The sequence below is a fragment of the Octopus bimaculoides genome, chromosome 2, assembly GCF_046866305.1.
Source record: "Octopus bimaculoides isolate indiv1 chromosome 2, ASM4686630v1, whole genome shotgun sequence".
Classification (NCBI taxonomy): domain Eukaryota; kingdom Metazoa; phylum Mollusca; class Cephalopoda; order Octopoda; family Octopodidae; genus Octopus; species Octopus bimaculoides.
The window spans coordinates 32813351-32833013 of NC_142929.1; the positions used below are offsets into that span (position 1 = coordinate 32813351).

At 34.8% G+C, this 19663-nt stretch overlaps 1 protein-coding gene across 2 annotated transcripts in view; it reads right to left on the reverse strand.

The window, feature by feature from the left end:
• LOC106871710 (A disintegrin and metalloproteinase with thrombospondin motifs 6) overlaps nucleotides 1-19663 on the reverse strand; it is a 294912-nt gene that overhangs the window by 130301 nt on the left and 144948 nt on the right. The window lies entirely within an intron of this gene.

Genomic DNA, 19663 nt, shown 5'->3' on the forward strand with positions numbered 1-19663 from the left:
TTCATTCTACTAAATTCAAAAGTGATCAACTGCAAAGATGACTCTGGAATTATAATAACAAATGAAGATAGCAGTACTTTATATAACACTCGTTTTTTTTTTTTTTTCTACTCTCTGTCAAATACTAACACATACAATATGATATTTTATACTCTATGTTATTGGCAAATGATGATAAATAACATAACTGTAGTAGCAAGAGTCAAGGATATTTCAATTCAAGTCTCTGAAATTTAATTTCAATCAGTTTATCTAGATGTATTTATACTTATGGCTATAAAACTAACTTTATTATTTTCCCTTTGAATTTGAAGTGTTTTATCATCATGTTATTTGTATCATTGTTAGAAATTTCCAAATTAGAAAAAGCTCATATACAATACATTTTATTTATTTGTCTTTAATTTTGATATATTATTTTAATTCCTTTAAAACAATGGCTTTCCTGGAAAAAATATTTTTCTAATACAGAGATGGTATATTGAATGAGAAAACATGTACAGGGAGTGATGGGTAAGTTGTCATTTCAGATTTTTAATTTTGTGCATGTACATTGTTTGTTTTTGATTTTGTCACCTACACAGTATAGTAGGATCAGTTGGGTACTGTCTGTGAGAAAAACAGCACCATGATGCAATTCACTCTGCCAGAAATTTGGAAACAACATGCTGTACTGCTTGGTATTTGCACTGGAAGCTTCAATCCGAATAGATGGTGAACACATAGAACAAGTGCTGGCTTGCTGTGTCCCCAAAACATATACTGAGTGATAAATATCAAACATCTAGTCAACATCATGGTTTTTGGAGTGATCACTATTGATGGCAATTTTATGCTTCCATTCATCTTCCCATACAGCCTCAGACTCCACACAGAGGCCTACATCAAGTGCCTGGAGGAGGTAGCGCTGTCCTGTGTCATGAGGGTGGCTGCTGGATGACCCTATGTCTGCACCATGCCACACAAGCAGGAGAACTGGCTGTCAGACAATTTCTGCAACCACATCACCCCTAATACTTGGCCACCTAACGCCCCAGACTGCAACTTCCTTGATTATTATGTGTGGGGCACAGTTGAGCAAGAGACCTAAAAAAACTCCTTGTATCACCAAAGATGACCTGAAGGCAAGAATTATGGCAGAATTCACCAACTTAAACAAGGAGACTGTCCAGAGGAGTTGTAGAATATTCCAAAGTCGTCTGACAGCCATGTTTAAAGCCAATAGCAATTTTATTGAATAAATTTACTCTTTAGTATTTCAAGATATTTTTATGTAATTTTGGTAAATATATCTGTTACAATAAGATGTCAGTGTTATTTTAATGTTTGCGTAATTTAGACAATATATTCACTGCACCCTATACACCAAAGACAGAAACACTTAAATAATATTAAATAACATGCCTGCAAAGCTAAAAAGTTTACTTTTCAACCAGATGGTTTCAGATTTGATCCTATTGTGTGATACCTTAGACAATTGTCTTCTACTACAGCCCCGGCTGGCTATAGACTTGTGAGTGCATTTGTTTGAGAGAAACTGAAAGAAGCCCATCATGTAGTAAGAAGTGTACTTCCCAACCTCATGCTTCTGAATTCAGGCCCATTATGTGGGCACCAAGGGCAAATATCTTCTACTTTAGCCCTGGGCCAACTAAAGCTTTGAGAGTAGATTTGGTGGACAGAAACTGAAAGAAGCCAGTTGTGTGTGTGTGTGTGTGTGTGCGTGCATGTGCTTACTGGTCTTGACATCATGTGATAGTTGTAAACTGAGTGTCACTAAAGTATAAGTATCATCATTAATTTCCAGTTTTCCACAACAAACATGTCCAGTCATGAGGAATTATTAATTTGCTTGGAAACAAAGGAGGATTAGTGACAGGAAGGGCATCCAGCCATAAGAAATATACTTCAATGAAATCTGTCTGATCCATGCTAGCATGGAAAAGTGGAACTTTAAAAATAAACAATAATGTTGACTTTTAGTAAATCCTCAAGCTCAAACTACAACATCTACCATTTTTACAACTTTCAGTAAGGCAATGTGCTGGCAGAACCATTAGCATGCCAGACGAAATGCTTAGCAGCATTTCATCCACCTCTATGTTCTGAGCTCAAATTCCACTGAAGTCAACTTTTCCTTTTATACTTTCAGGGTTAATAAAATAAGTACCAGTCAAGTACCTGGTGTCAATGTAATTGACTTCCCTTCCCTCAAAAACTGATGGCCCTGTGCCAAAATTTGAAACTGTTATTATAGTTTTTGGTGCATGTATGATTAAATACACTGAATGAGGTGTGGATGGAAATGAAAAGTAAAAGTAATGATATTCTGGAGGTATGTTCCACATTACAATGTTAATTTGACAGTATCTAATGTTTAAAAGACAACTTCCCCACTGAAAAAAATATATCAGTTTATGTAAGTCTTTATTTTTTCCACAAAAGGATTTGAACTCATCATTGCAAGCTAATGGAACACTGCCTCTCTATCTAAAGTTATTAAGGCAGTATTATTTTTGTAGCTATTAACAGCATGGTGTGGCGTTTGATTTTACAAAATGTACATTGCAGAAGCTAAATGATTTCTTAGTGAGTTCAGTTGCTTCAATGTAAAGAACTACCTTGCTTCCTAATTCTCTGTAGTATTCTTGGTCAACCACCTGCCTTATTTTTAATCTAGCTATGGTTTATACACTGCTTTGGAAAACACATTATGTTCAGCAAAAATTTGCATATATTCTCTGCATATGCAATTATATATATTTAAATATGTGTGTCTACATGTGAACATGTACAGGCCTATTTGCTTCATTCTTAGCAATGTCACTGAAACATAAAATTATTTTTTATTTTCTTATTTTTTCATAATTGAATATTTTAAACTGTTTGTAGCTCAAACTCAAATTTTTTTTCTTCTGGTTTCTTCAACTTGCATATGCTCTCATTTAAAACACACACACACACACACAAACAGCCTACAAAAAAAAGGAGAAACATTAGGATCTAGCAATAAATATTTTTAATGTTACTGGGACTGAGCAAATAAGAAGGTATGACTGAAAAATCTGTCCAAGGTGAAATGAGTTATTCTTCTTTATAAATGGTAATTTATTCTATGTAAATCCACAAGAACATTTTCATATAAAGCAATATATTTTAGACTCTTCGCATCTTCATTCCTTTTAGGACAGAGCTGTATAAATTTTAGTCAATAAAATATATGCACACATACTTAATCTAATCAAGTGAAGGTTTTGTAGGTGAGGCATATTGTCCATTGAACCAAGTCAGGTATACTACTAGTACTTAATATACAAATACAATAAAGGCTGAATGTTAAAAATGATTTGGGAGGGATCAACCTTAAAGCATAAAGGAAATACAGCTAAATATGGTAAAGCATATACTGTAAAACATTTGGTAAAGAGCTATGCAAATTATGCTGGCTTACTGTCATTACACATGTATACGTCATAATGGTCTCTGAAGTTGATTCTTTGTCACTTGCTAGGAAACATGTGTTGTTTCTGTGAATAGTTGTCGTGCAGTTGCAGCTTAGTAAAGAAAGAATTGGTATCAGAGTAATATTGGTTGTATACATGTGATTCTTTGTATCTGCTATACATATCTCCCTCTTCCTCTTCCCCTGTCTCTTGTCGCCCACCTTGTTCCACTTCCTCCCTCTACCACTCCGCTCTGCTCACATGTGACTTCTGGTCACTTCTCTCTTTCTCAATCCAGCCGGCTTAAAGGCGAGACGAAGTTATTATCTCTCCAGCTTCGTCATTTCACTAGCGTTCAATATCCCATGCGTTTGGCCGTATGGCTTTTTAATGTTGTTTTCACTGTCCAGTTTTTCCTGTCTTGGTTTGTGTTTGCTACCTTGGAATCCTCTGTTTAGTGGGTTGATCCCCTACTCAGGAAGAAACTATTCTAAGAGTGCGTCCTGCCTTATCTTCAAAACGCCTAGTTTTAGAATAGAGGCAGCTGATGAAGGAATAATTCCAAGTGGCTTGTTTGTTTTCCTATGTGTTCGTTCTGTTGTCTGTAAGCAAAGTCCGTTTTGTTTTTATGCTCCCGTTCATTTTTCTAATGTCCTGTACCCGAATATGCATCTATATATTCATGTAGATGTAGGTATACATGCATATGCTCATATCATTTGTTTTATGATATATATATATGTGTGTGTATGTGTGTATAAATGTAAAGAAACAAATATTTGTTCTTTTATTCGCAGCATCAAAAATGTGTATTGTACAATACAAATAAGATTTTTTTTAATGCATAGTTGCTGTGCGAACAGCAGAAATATTGGGTAAATTACCCTTAAAAGGTGGAAAAATTCTTCCACCTTGTAAGAGTAATTTACCCAATTTTTCTGCTGTTCTCACAGCAACTGTGCGTTTGAAAAAATACCATCTACATACACACACCACCTTATAAATACAAATGTATTCTTTCTATATGCTATGTAAAACCAATGAGAGATCTTCTTTCAGGTCTCTTGACATGCAAGAAATAGCAGTCAATTCTTCTTTAACTCAAGTCTACTATCTTAAAAAAAATAATGGAGAGAAAAACTAGATAATGTAATCCTATGTTTCCTATAAGGAAATGGGTGGTCATGGTTGGAGAAATCCATGCTGATAGATCTGTGCTGATAGATCTGGGCTGACAACATCTGGGCTGACAACAACAAAACTTCTCTAATAAATATTCTTTTTATTGCAAACAACTTGCAGAGGCAAGTGCTCCCAGTTGAAAGCTCCATATACTGGATGCTAACAAGTTTATGGGGTCATAAACTCTTAAGAGAGAATGCACACCGTTTTGGGGCCCAGCTTGTTAAATGAACTGGTTACTAGGTTTTGCCTAGTATTCTTCTATACATAGTTCATCATCTCTGTTTAACCAAATCCAGTGGCTTGCCTTCTCCACTGAGGTTTCAGTATCAGTGATGGTGGTATTTGCTTCACATGGAGTATTTGCTTCACATGGAGTATTTGCTTCACAAGGAGTATTTGCTTCACATGGAGTATTTGCTTCACAAGGAGTATTTGCTTCACATGGAGTATTTGCTTCACATGGAGTATTTGCTTCACATGTAGTATTTGCTTCACAAGGAGTATTTGCTTCACATGTAGTATTTGCTTCACAAGGAGTATTTGCTTCACAAGGAGTATTTGCTTCAGATGGTGTTAGGCCTAGTGACAACAACAGTCACCTCACAATGTATCAAACGATTGGAAAATGTGTGTGTGTGTGTGTGTTTTCTAATACAAGAATGTTGTTGACAGTGACTTCTAAAGATTATATTATAATGCCCCTATTGTATATTACTTATATGAAAATCTCAATGCCAAATATTTTAACATATCTCTTATGATTTCTGCATGATTAAATATTGTTAAAGCATAAAGGGAGTAAGGCATTATAAATAAGGTTGAAGTTATTATTCAAGTTATATATGCAATATAATTTTGAATAAGCAATTCATTGAAAACGAAGCTATGAAAGATCTGGAATAATTCTTTTTGTAATAGGTTACTGCTATTTTACTCCTATTTCTAACACAACCCAATCTAGTGTTGTCACCAGCTGCTTAGGATATTTATGCAATTTACGAAAATCTCATCAGAAGTACACGTACACACACACATACATACATACAATGCACACAAATTCCTAATTTTTCTTTTGTCTTTTATTTGGTTGTTTTTTTCATTCAATTTATCTATTACTTGAAGAACCATACTGATTCTGCCAGCTTTCTTCTCCATTACACTCTGGGATAGTCTTTAACAAAATATTCCTTGGCCAACTAAATCACACACTTGGTGCCAAAAGGAACGGAAAAAAGTAAATAAAATTTAAAAAATAAAACAGGTAACAAGGAAAGAAATTCTATTATTTCACCAAATGAAAATGATACAATTCTTTCATCTCATTTGGACAGCATTCAAACATTTTAGAGATTTTCTCCCCATTACATTCACAAGAATGAACAAAAATAAATGGAAATATGACATGTGAGTTACCAATAAGAAATAAATTTACTAAAACTATAGTCAAGATTGTATTGTTTCTTTATTACATATTTATCCATCTATATTTCTTTCTATCAACCTAATTTCATATCATTCTATCTATTTATCTGTCAGCGAAGTCACGCACACACACACATACATACATATGCCTCAAATAACTGTACGACCCAGGCAAGTAAAGAAAAATGGATGTTAAATGATGATGGTGATGATAATGATGATTATGACACATTCATAGACACATACATACATAGGTGTATGTATGTATCAGTCAATTTAGCTAACTCAATATCCATCTGTAAATCTATCTATCTACCTATTTCTTTATCTACCCTTTTATAAATACAGTCACCAATATTTATCCAGTAACCCATTTTCATACAATTAGGCATGCACACAGGAACATAAATAACTCCATACATAAACACACACATGAGTATATATATATATATATATATATATATATATATATGACAATATATATATATAACAATATACATGTATATATATATATGACAATATATATATATATATATATATATATATATGACAATAGTGAATGTACTGACTGCATCAGACACACGGCATAGAGCACCCTCGGAGGAACCATGCGAGCTGAAACAACCGGGAAGTGGACGTGCTACCACAACGCGAACGGTGACACCCGACAACGCCTGCTTCTAGGCTCCCGCACGACCCACCCTGCCCTGTCTTCACCTGTCCAGTTTCATGCCTGAGAATTTATATATATATATATATATATATATATATGTTGTTGTACTTGGGGATGGTCATATATATATATATATATATATGTTGTTGTACTTGGGGATGGTCATATATATATATATATATATATATATATATATATATATAATATTATTAGGGACAAAATCCAAAATTACAGGTAAAAAACTCAATTAAAATCAATTTATAAAAAATTAAATTGAGCCTTATAGATAAAGTATATATAAAATATATATAGTTTTAGGGAAAATAACCAATTTTCAAGAACTCATCGATGAAAATCCACTATCACATATAGAAAAATTAATAATTAAAAGCACAATAAATGAGTATAATATAAGGTAAAGTAAATATCATAAGATAAATATAATAAAAAGATTACACGTGTTTCATAACCAATTTTCAAATAGAAAAGAAATTTAAATCGATTAAAATCAATTGAAATTATCTAAAATAAGTTCTATTCAAAAATATAGCTACTCGTCAGATCGTAAGTAGAACAATAATTAGATATATATCTCAACCAACAATAAGTACCAAATGAATTAATATGATATACTTATTATATAAAGATAGAAAAATTATTTAAAAAATATCATAATATCAAAATAATAACCATTCAATAATCATCCCTTCATCCATAATAATAACATGTATATTATATACAAAAAACATCTTACCTAAATTATCATTGTTTTAAATTATCATTGTTTTAAATACAAGTTGAACGAAGTTTAAGTTTAAAATAATAATGAAGATAAAATTAGTACATATTTAACCGGTGTAATAGTTAAAGCTATACTATTTAAAGCTAAAAACGTTTATTTAATTATGATTAAAGATCAATTGAATAATAGAAAAATACAAGATTATTTATTTCTACAAACGTAATAATAAAAAATATGAATGAAAAAATTATGAATGGAAAAAATTATGAATGAAAAAATTAGGAAAGAAAAAATTATTAAGAATAAAAGGTTAAACTTTATATATATATACAAAGTTTTGATTTAAAAAAAACTTTAACGATATTATAAACTATAAAGATTAATAATTAATCAAATAATATTAATCAAAAATAATCGAAAATATATCAACACTATTCCAATCGAAGTTCTAATATTATGTTGAAATGAAACTATAACTCCTAAATAATATAGTGTTAAATAAGTTATCTATTAAAATAATCTATAAAGAACCAAATGAATAGTATAAAAACAAGAATACATATTATTTTCAAATAGTAGAAAATCTTTAGCAAAGTGAAAACAGTACTTATCCAAATTTAAACGTTTTTAGCTTTAAATAGTATAGCTTTAACTATTACACCGGTTAAATATGTACTAATTTTATCTTCATTATTATTTTAAACTTAAACTTCGTTCAACTTGTATTTAAAACAATGATAATTTAAAACAATGATAATTTAGGTAAGATGTTTTTTGTATATAATATACATGTTATTATTATGGATGAAGGGATGATTATTGAATGGTTATTATTTTGATATTATGATATTTTTTAAATAATTTTTCTATCTTTATATAATAAGTATATCATATTAATTCATTTGGTACTTATTGTTGGTTGAGATATATATCTAATTATTGTTCTACTTACGATCTGACGAGTAGCTATATTTTTGAATAGAACTTATTTTAGATAATTTCAATTGATTTTAATCGATTTAAATTTCTTTTCTATTTGAAAATTGGTGATGAAACACGTGTAATCTTTTTATTATATTTATCTTATGATATTTACTTTACTTTATATTATACTCATTTATTGTGCTTTTAATTATTAATTTTTCTATATGTGATAGTGGATTTTCATCGATGAGTTCTTGAAAATTGGTTATTTTCCCTAAAACTATATATATATATATATATATATATGAGAATGCACGTGTGTGTGTGTGATGTATGTATGTGAGTGTGTGAGATTGAACATGTGTATTCGTTCTGTTATGTACTCTCTCCATGTGGTTTCATTTCAAAGGAATAACAAACCTCATATTTCTTCAGTGACTCACTAATGCTAGACTCATTAGTACTGAACAACACCAAAATATAGTCGTACATTCAAACAACCAATTAGATCCACTATTTTTTACTCTTTTTCCCACCACCTTAACACCTACCATATCAATAACATTATAACATCACTATGAATCCATTGATACATTCCACGATATTTCTTTTGAAAATTACAAATAAAAGAGGCCCCTCATAGAAAAAGGGAAAAAAGAAAAAGAAAGAAACATTGTTTTATCACATTTTGGAAGCATTTCCATGAAATCTTCCTTTAGATGTCCCAGATGTTTTCGTTTTTTTGTTGTTTTTTTGTGGTTTCTTGATTTTACTGAGTGATCACCTGTCTGTTAGTGTAATTTAATAGAATAGATAAAAATAACTATTAAATATTTGTTTAATTAATGTTCAACATATAGGTGCAGGATTGGCTGTGTGGTAAGTAGCTTACTTACCAACCACATGGTTCCGGATTCAATCCCACTGTGTGGTGCTCTGGATAAGTGTCTTCTACTATAGCCTTGGGCCGACCAAAGCTTTGTGAGTGGAATTGATAGAAGAAGCCCGTCGTGTGTGTGTGTCCAACATCACTTGACAACTGATCTTAGTGTGTTTACATTCCCATAACTTAGCGGTTCAGCAAATGAGTTCTATACAATAAGTACTAGGCTTACAAAGAATAAGTCCTGGGATCGATTTGCTCAACTAAAGGTGGTGCTCCAGCATGGCTGCAGTCAAATAATTGAAACAAATAAAAGAATATTCCCTCTACAGGTTCAGACATTCAGATATACAACAAGAAGATTCTGTCTTCAAATGAAGATTAGATTATATGATGCATATGTAAATAGGGTAAAGATCCCCTTCAATCATGAATGACCATGGGATTGCACCTAGAAAGTTCCCCTCCAAGGGACAAGCCAGGCAAAGTTGTTTATAGCAGACTAGCAGTTTCCCATGCATACCAGCCTTCCCGCTCCAAGTTACCGATGATATCCAAGGGAAAGGCAAAGGCCAATACAGCTTGGCATCAGTGATGTCGCAATTCATTTCTACAAACTGCAGTACTGCATGATAGTGAGATGTGGGCACTGAGCATAGATGATATGTGAATCTTGGTATGGACAATGAGGTTTGGATGAGCGGAGTGAAAAGCTGGGTTTAAGAGGTATCATTTGTAGTGTACCAGAATGGTAGCCAGGCTGGTATGACAAATAGGTTAAAAACCACCAGAAAATTCATTTTGAAAGATCCAGTGGCAGAGGAAGACTAAGGAAGTCACGCACAGATGTGTTGAAGTCAGTGGATGTGAAGTTGAGAAGTTCACTTCCCAACCACATGGTTTCAGATTCAGTCCCAACATGCAGCACCTTAGCAAATTTCTTCTAATTTAGGCCTGAGATATCCAAAGCCTTGTGAGTGGATTTAGTTGACCAAAATAGAAAGAAACATGTCATGAATATATATATAAAAAGATATATATATATATATATATGTATATATATATATATATATATATATATATATATATATATATATATATATATATATATATATGTATGTATATTGTTTGTAGAAAACAAATCCGGAAAAGAAGCACACTCTAAGATGTAGAGAAGTATGTATTAAAAATGGGGAAGGCTGGTTTATGAGATTACCCTGCGTTTCCCATCCATAAAGGGTTTAGCCTTATGGCGTATTATCAGACCTCAAAACCTGTTGGCCTAAGACCTCTTCAAAATATGGAGGGGGAAAAGCCGCACTGCTCCTGCTAGCTTTTTGGAGGCCACAAGATGGCAGCAGAACTGAAAGTTGATAGTCAATGGCAAAGGGAAATAATCCCCAATTGTGTACCTTTGTAATGAGGCTTTCCTCCTCCATATTTTGAAGAGGTCTTAGGCCAACAGGCCAACCATAAGGCTAAACCGTTTATGAACGAGAAACCCAGGGTAATCCCATAAACCAGCCTTCCCCATTTTTAATAAATATATATATATGTATGTGTGCATATACATCCATATAGATAAGGATTACCAACAAGAAGGGCATCCCTCTATAAAAGCAATGCATCAATAATACATTCACCTAACCTTTGCAATTAGGGAAAAAAACGAGTGCAAAATATAATGTATATATATATATATGTTTATATATATGTGTAAATAAATGGATAGATAGATGTTTCATTCTCCATTTCAATTGTCTTTTCCACAGCTTACTTGCTTGCACTGTGTTCATGTCTGTGTATATACACACACATACACACATATATATACATACATACAGACCTATACAAATATATGTGTCTGTGTGTGTATTCTGTTATTGAAGCTGAAAAAAACTTCACCAACTGTTAATCAATGTTTTGCATGACTGTACATCAGACAGTTCTGATAATACAAAATAATGAAATTTTATAGATTTTGAGTACATATAATAGGTTGGTGATATAAGTTCAACAAATTAGCAATTAAATCTGATTGGGTAAACTAATTTGAAAAATAACAGTGCATCTATGGCTGCAAGTGGGGATTCACCACCACAGAGAAGTAAATATAAACAATAATTGCATAAAAAAACTTAGTGAGAAACTATTAAAAAATATATATATATGTTCTTTTATTTGTTTCAATCATTTGACTGCTGCCATGCTGGAGCACCACCATAAGTCGAACCAATGAACCCCAGGACTTATTCCTTGTAAGTCTAGTACTTATTCTATAGGTCTCTTTTGCCGAACCACTAAGTTACCGGGACATAAACACACCATCATCAGTTGTCAAGTGATGGTGGTGAGGACAAACACAGACACAGAAACATATATACATACATATATATATACTGGCCCTGCTCAGTATGTAGAAATGGAGTAGGTAGTAACTCTATAAGATGTACCCGGTGCAAGCTATGGACACATAAGAGGTGCAGCAACATCAAAGGCAGGTTAACTAGCAAGTTAGTTTTTGTTTGTGGCAGATGTTCAGGTGCAATAAAGACTGTAAACAAACAGGAAACAACTTCTATCTCATTCCAGGGTGAAAAACTAGAGGTAGTCGATAGCTTCCGCTATCTGGGTGACCAAGTTAGTAGTGGGGGTGGGTGCGCTGAAAGTGTAGCTGCTAGAATAAGAATAGCCTGGGCAAAGTTTCGAGAGCTCTTACCCCTGCTGGCGACAAAGGGACTCTCACTCAGAGTAAAAGGCAGACTGTATGACGCATGCGTACGAACAGCCATGCTACATGGCAGTGAAACATGGGCTGTAACTGCTGAGGACATACGTAAGCTCGCAAGGAATGAAGCCAGTATGCTCCGTTGGATGTGTAATGTCAATGTGAATACCCGTCAGAGTGTAAGTATCTCGAGAGAAAAGCTGAACATTAGAAGCATCAGTTGTGGTGTGCAAGAGAGACGATTGCGCTGGTATGGACATGTGGTGAGAATGGATGAGGATAGCTGCGTGAAAAAGTGCCACACCCTAACAGTTGAGGGAACTCGTGGAAGAGGTAGGCCCAGGAAGACCTGGGCTGAGGTGGTGAGGCAAGACCTTCGTACATTGGGTCTCACCGAGGCGATGACTACTGACCGAGACCTTTGGAAATGTGCTGTGCGTGAGAAGACCCGGCAAGCCAAGTAAGATCGTTGCCAGTGCCCCTGGACTGGTTCTTGTGCGGGTGGCACATGAGATGCACCATTTTGAGCGTGGCCGTTGCCAGTACCGCCTGACTGGATCCCGTAGGATTTTCGAGCAAGATCGTTGCCAGTGCCCCTGGACTGGCTTGTGCAGGTGGCACATAAAAGACACCATTTCGAGCGTGGCCGTTTTCGTGCGGGTGACACGTAAAAGCACCCACTACACTCTCTGAGTGGTTGGCGTTAGGAAGGGCATCCAGCTGTAGAAACTCTGCCAAATTAGACTGGAGCCTGGTGTTGCCATCCGGACGTTAAACGATGATGATGATGATGATGATGATGATATATATATATATATATATATACATATATATATATAAAACAGGCTTTTTTCAATTTTCATCTACCAAATCCGTTCACAAGGCTTTGGTCGGCCCGAAGCTATAGTAGAAGACACTTGCCCAAGGTGCCAGGCAGTGGGACTGAACCCAGAACCATGTGGTTGGGAAGCACAGCCACGCCTTACCACACAGCCATGCCTGCACCTATATAAGTGTGTGTGTATGTTCCGTTAAAACACATTCATGTTTATGTGAGGATAAATATTACCTCTTGGTATTACTACTGACTCCATCGCTTATACATACATATATATATATATATATGCATACACATACACACACATGCATATATGTCTACACATATATTTATGTATAGAAAGTATATACATACATATATATAAATTTATATAGTATATACATATTTATAATATCTTTCATGTTTTACTTGTCTCAGTTCATTAGACTAAGGCCATGCTGGGGCACTGCCACGAAAAATTTCTAGTTGAATGAATTGTCTCCAGTACTTATTTTTTTTAAGCCAAGTACTTGTTCTGTTGGTGTTTTTTGCTGAACAACAAAGTTACTGAGATGTAAACACTCACACTGATTGTCAAGCGGTGATGAAGAACAGGCGCACAAATATATATATGTATATATAATTCTTTTATTTGTTTCATTTGACTGCAGCCATGCTGGAGCACCACCTTTAGTCAAGCAAATCGACCCCCAGGACTTATTCTTTGTAAGCCTTGTACTTATTCTTTCAGTCTCTTTTGCCAAACCACTAAGTTACAGGGACGTAAACACACCAGCATCAGTTGTCAAGTGATGGTGGTGGACACAAATACTGACACAAACATATCCATCCATCCATCCATACATACATACATACATTCTTTCAATTTCCATCTACCAAATCCACTAACAAGTAAGTTACTTATCACACAGCCACTCCTGCGCCTATAAAAATATATATATATGACAGGCTTCTTTCACTTTCCATCTACCAAATCCCAAATCCGCTTACAATGCTTTGGACAGCCTGAGGCTATAGTAGGAGGCACTTGCCCAAGGTGCCACACAGTGGAACTGAATCCAGAACCATCTGGTTGGAAAGCAAACTTCTTCCCACACAAGCATGCCTGCACCGACAGACAAACAGATAGATGTGGGAGGCGTGGGGGTGCCTGTGTGTGGTGGAAGGGTGTTTCATAGTAGGTTGGTTGGCTTGTGGGTGTGTATGTAGGCAGATAGGTAAAACACACTGTCTCCTTTCCAATGATGCCATATAATGTTGAATAGAAGTGTAGTGTGCATTTTATATTTTCCTTCTTTATTTTATTTATTTCTTTTGCTCTTGTAAATAAACTTGACGGGGAAAGAGTAGTGTTTTCAATATTTTCTTGTTTCAAGTAGATGTTACTTTATAACTGAAGTTCAAAATTTATTCGAAAATTTCTAAATTCAAATATTTCCATATTAGCTATTTATGTTGTTCTTTTCTTACAAGACCTGCCATCTGGTGCAGTAAGAACATAGGAACAGAGCCAAAACGTTGTTGATGAATGGTGACAGTCATCTCCAAAGAGAATTAATCGATGTAAAATTTGGAAGTGACCCATACTTCCAGTACATTCAATATGCTATACATCAAGAACACACAGTCATTCAATGTTTGGTTTATGTAGAAGATAGTGTTAATACATGTTATATAGAAGTTGCTTGTTATTGTTCACTATGTTTCTAAGTGAAGAGAGATTTTGTAGGTGATTGCTGCTCAATCAGATAAAGTGGTTATTTTATTTAGGTTTGAAAATTCAATACAGCAATATGAACCTATCGACATAAGGAAATCATTTCAAATGAAGATTTACTTAAACAGAGTAAGAAATGTAAATGATGGAAGCATATTATAACAGAGTGCAGGAATGACTGTGTGGTAAGAAGCTTGCTTCCCAACCACATGATTCTGGGTTCAGTCTCACTGCGTGGCACCTTGGGCATTTGTCTTCCACTTTAGCCTCAATCTGGCTATTGTGAGTGAATTTGGTAGATAGAAACTGAAAAGAAGCCTGTCATGTACATATCTATATGTGCATGCGTTTGTGTGTACTTGTGTTTGTGCGCTTCTTTGTGTCTATGTTTGTCACCCACCACTGCTTGACAACTGGTGTTTGTGTGTTTATGTCCCCATAACTTAGCAGTTCAGCAAAAAGGGGCCAATTGAATAAGTACCAGGCTTAAAATAAAAATAGTATTAGAGCCGATTCATTCAACTAAGATTCAACAGGTACTTATTTCATTGACCCTGAATGGATGAAAGGTAAAGTTGACCCTGGTGGAATTGGAGCTCAGAACATGGACGATAAGCCATTAAACATTTTGCCCCGCATGTTTAATGATTCTGCCAGCTCACCGCCTTAATAACAACAGTTTCAAATTTTGGCACTAGACTAGCAATTTCAAGGGAAGAGGCAAGTCGATTACGTAAACCCCAGTGCTCAACTGGTACTTATTTTACCGTCCCCAAAAGGATAAAAGGCAAAGTTGACCTCAGCAGAATTCTACTGGGCTAATGATTCTGCCAGCTTGCCACCTTAATAATGATAATGATGACGATGACGAGGATAGATTTATGCATATATATTTATATATAGTTTGCTGTATAGATGGATACACTCAAATGTACGTACACCTGAATATTTGTACTGAATCCTACCATAATACCTTCCTAGTTACATTTATTTTATACATATGAGAATTAGTATGTCAATCACTGTGTCTTACACTGCTCCTGTTGTGGCCACTGCTCCTCAGATCTGGCTGTTCTCATTTCACCTCTATACATTCACTCCTAACCACTACATCCACAACTACCAGCAATTCACTAACCTCTGGAGTTCACTCTCAGCTCATCTTTTATCTTTTACTTGTTTTAATCATTAGACAGCAGCCATGCTGGAGCACCACCTTCAAGAATTTTAGTCAAACTTATCAATCCTTGTGTTTGTTAATTTTTTGTAAATCTCAGTAATATTCTATCTATCTCTGTTGCTGAACCACTAAGTGATGGGGATGTAAACACAAACATCAGCTGTCAAGCAGTGGGGAGGGGGTGACAAGAACATACACAGACACAGACACACATGATGAGCTTCTTCAAGTTTCCATCTACCAAACCTACTTGCAAGGCTTTGGTCAGCCCAAGGCTATAGTAGAAGATGCTTGCCTAAAACGTTACACAGTGGGACTGAACCCAGAACCATGTGGTTGGGAAGCAAATTTCTTGCTACACAGCCAGGCCTGCGCATTTTTTTTTTTATTTATTTATTTTCTTCTACAGGCAGAACTTTGAGAAGGTCATTCATAAGCCTCAAACTTACTGGTCTTAGAAGACCCCTTTCCTCTACATCAAATCATTAAAAAAAAAGTGTTTGAGTATGTTTCTTGCTTTGTTTACAAATTCACAAAATGCACAAAATCAAATAGAATATGTATTAGATTATTTAAAGCAATAAGCATTCAAACAGCTGAAGTTTAGTTTACCATCAGAATTTTAAGCAATAGCACCAGCAGATGAGCTTTAATTTATCATGTTTTATTTCTTTTCTTTTATCACAGAATTTTACCAATTTAGGAATTGTAGGTGGAGTTCTTATAATGACGTAAAGTTTTTGTATGAAATATTCCTTGCTTCATTACAGCAATTCACCTTATATGAATGCATTGATGTGTGTTGGTGGAAGTGACAAAGTGTATGTCATTTTGTGTGAGTGTGCATGCATGCATATATATCAGTGTATGCATGTGTAGTTATACATGAGTGAGTGTATGTATCTGTATATCTGTGAGTGGTGTGATTAATATTCAATCTTTACTATCCTCAACCATTTTTTTTTTTTTATTCTTCCTCTACTGCTTTATATATTTTTCAATTACATTTTTCATCTTAGTTTCTAAGTTGTTTGTGCGTTCATTTCCATATGACAGTATGTGTGCATGCATGCATGTGTGTGTGTGAATGAGTACATATGCATGTATATATGCTTGTATGTATGCATGTGTATAAATAGTGTGAATGCATATATTATATTATGCATGTGCATAAATAGTGTGCATATGTGTCTATGTATATTATGCATATGTATAAAGTGTGTGTGTGTGTGTGTGTGTGTGTGTGTGTGTGTGTGTGTGTGTGTGTGTGTGTGTGTGTGTGTGTGTGTGTGTGTGTGTGTGTGTGTGTGTGTGCTAGGAATATAGGCGCAGGAATGTGGTAAGAAGTTCGCTTCCCAACCACATGGTTCCAGGCTCAGTCCTACTGTGTGGAACCTTGGGCAGGTATCTTCTAATATATCCTTGGGCCAACCAAAGCCTTGTACGTGGGTTTAGTGGATAGAAGCTGAAAGGTGTGTGTGTGTCTGTGATTTCAAGGTGCCTCACAACTTCCCTGCCAACTCAAAACCCTCTCTGGCCCCTTCCTATGACCCTCAACTTTCCTTACCATTTATGACCCACTTTAGATTCTTGCCACTTTCATCTTTTTTCCTCTTTCATGTTTTCTTCTTGCCACACCATTAATCCATATTCATGCTTATTACATGAGAGGGCAGTAAAGTGGTAAACTGGTAAAACCGTTAGCATGTCAGACAAAATGGTTAGCAACATTTTCTCCATCTTTAATATACACAATTTCAAAAGAGCTACTAACAGTTTCATACTTTGATACATTAAGTTGGCAGATTTATATAACATGCCATTTTTTTCCAAGCAATTTTTCTAGCTTAGTTCATTATATTAGAGGTATTTAAAAAGCAGGACGTATGTCTATGAGAAAACATGAGAAAAAAAGAAAAAACAAGAATAAAATCCAAAGAGGGTTGATGCAAAAAGTGAAACGAATGAAAAGTGGAGTAAGACCATCAAGATCTTTGTCTGCTTGCTGTAGAAACCATAATTAATATAGCTAGTTCAGAATAGGATAACAGAAAGGAGGCCAAAGTTTGTGAGATAGCTACTTAATCCAGAATGAGAGATGTCCTCCAGTTTGATAAAATAAACCTGTCCATGTGCTTACATTTGCTAAACATTTCAGATCTGGAATTAAGTAGTAGGGTGGATTTTTAGGACCTAAAAATAATGTGCAATCTTTCAGTTACGCACAGATTGTATGTGGAGTGCATTTGGTCTTCAGATCTCATACATTGCTAGCCAACTTAGTGACCTTATTCTTATCAATGTGTCAGAAAGAAGATTTGTGGTTTGCATAACAGCCTTTATATAAATAATTTCTCAGAAAATCAAACTTTTATATATATATATATATATATATATATATATATATATATATATGTATAAAGGACCACTGATGAGGTCACAGAAGTGTGACGAAAGAACTCTGGCCGAAATACGCTTAATGTAATATAAAGCTGAAGCAAATTAACACCAAATATATAGTGCATGTGTTTTTATTGGCTAAACTGGCAACATGACCATCCCCAAATACAACAATATATGTGTGTGTGTGTGTGTGTGTGTGTCTGTGTATGTGTAGCTTAGTGGTGAGGGCATTCAGCTTATAATTTTAAGGTCATGCGTTCAATTCCTGTCTCACATTGTGTCCTTCAGCAAGACACTTTATTTCATGTAGCTCCAGTTTACTCAGCTGCCAAAAGTGGGTCGTGTCTTGTATTTCAAAGGGCCAGCCTTGTCACATTCTGTGTCACACTGAATCTCCCTGAGAACTATGTTATGGGCACATGTGTCTGTGGAGTGCTCAGCCACTTACACATTAAATTCCATTGATCAGATCAACTGGAACCCTCGTTGGTATGTGTTGCCTGCACATACATGTGCGATGTGTGCATGCATGCATGTATTTATGTATTCACATACATTTTCACACACACATAAACTAACATGTACTCAAGGTTATCCACACACACACACACACACACACACACACACACACACACACACACACACAAAATTTCTGGTTCATTTCCACTTATATAAAACTAAGCAATAAATTTGGTCACTTCTTGACCTGTCAGAGCCAGTGGTACTGATTGATTAGTACTAGATCAAATGAAAGAAACTGATATACCCCTTATCTTCATTATCCATCTACTGAAATATCTCCAATGACAGAGTGAAAAACTTGCTGTTTAATTTATTAATCTGATATTCTGTACCCTACCATGTCTGACTATATTTATTGGAAATAACTCAAAATATATTTACTATTATTAGTGTAATTTGGTCCTAAGAGATGGTTAGTGGTACCTTCGGAGTTTATTGTATAGATTTACATAACTTTTTATATGCTTAAAGCAACATGAAAATTGATGAAATGGCTCCACTAACTACTGAAATGATCATAACTATTTAATAAAGATATATAATATATATCATTATCCACCTTCCTTCCTTCCTTCTTTTGTCTGTATTCTATTGTACTCTGTGAGGAATGCACCAACTACTTAAATGGTAAATTTCCTCAGATTTACAGTTTATATAGAATGTCTTGCAGATTCCTTCTTATACGTTGTGTTAGCCAGGATTTTGCATGAAGTGCTGATTAAGGCATCTGGCCAAATTTCCTAATACCTACTTTCTCTCACTACATATCTGTGTGTGTGTGTGTGTGTGTGTGTGTGTGTGTGTGTGTGTGTGTGTGTGTGTGTGTGTGTGTGTGCATGAATGTTGATATTAGGCAAGTCACCATTTGAACAAAATACCATTAATGTTGACATTCATCGTTAACATTATGACAAGTCAATTTGTGATTTCAAAGACCTATAAAATATAAGATGTTCTTCCTGGCAAAACAGGTGAGGGCTGGTGACAGGAAGAGCATCCAACT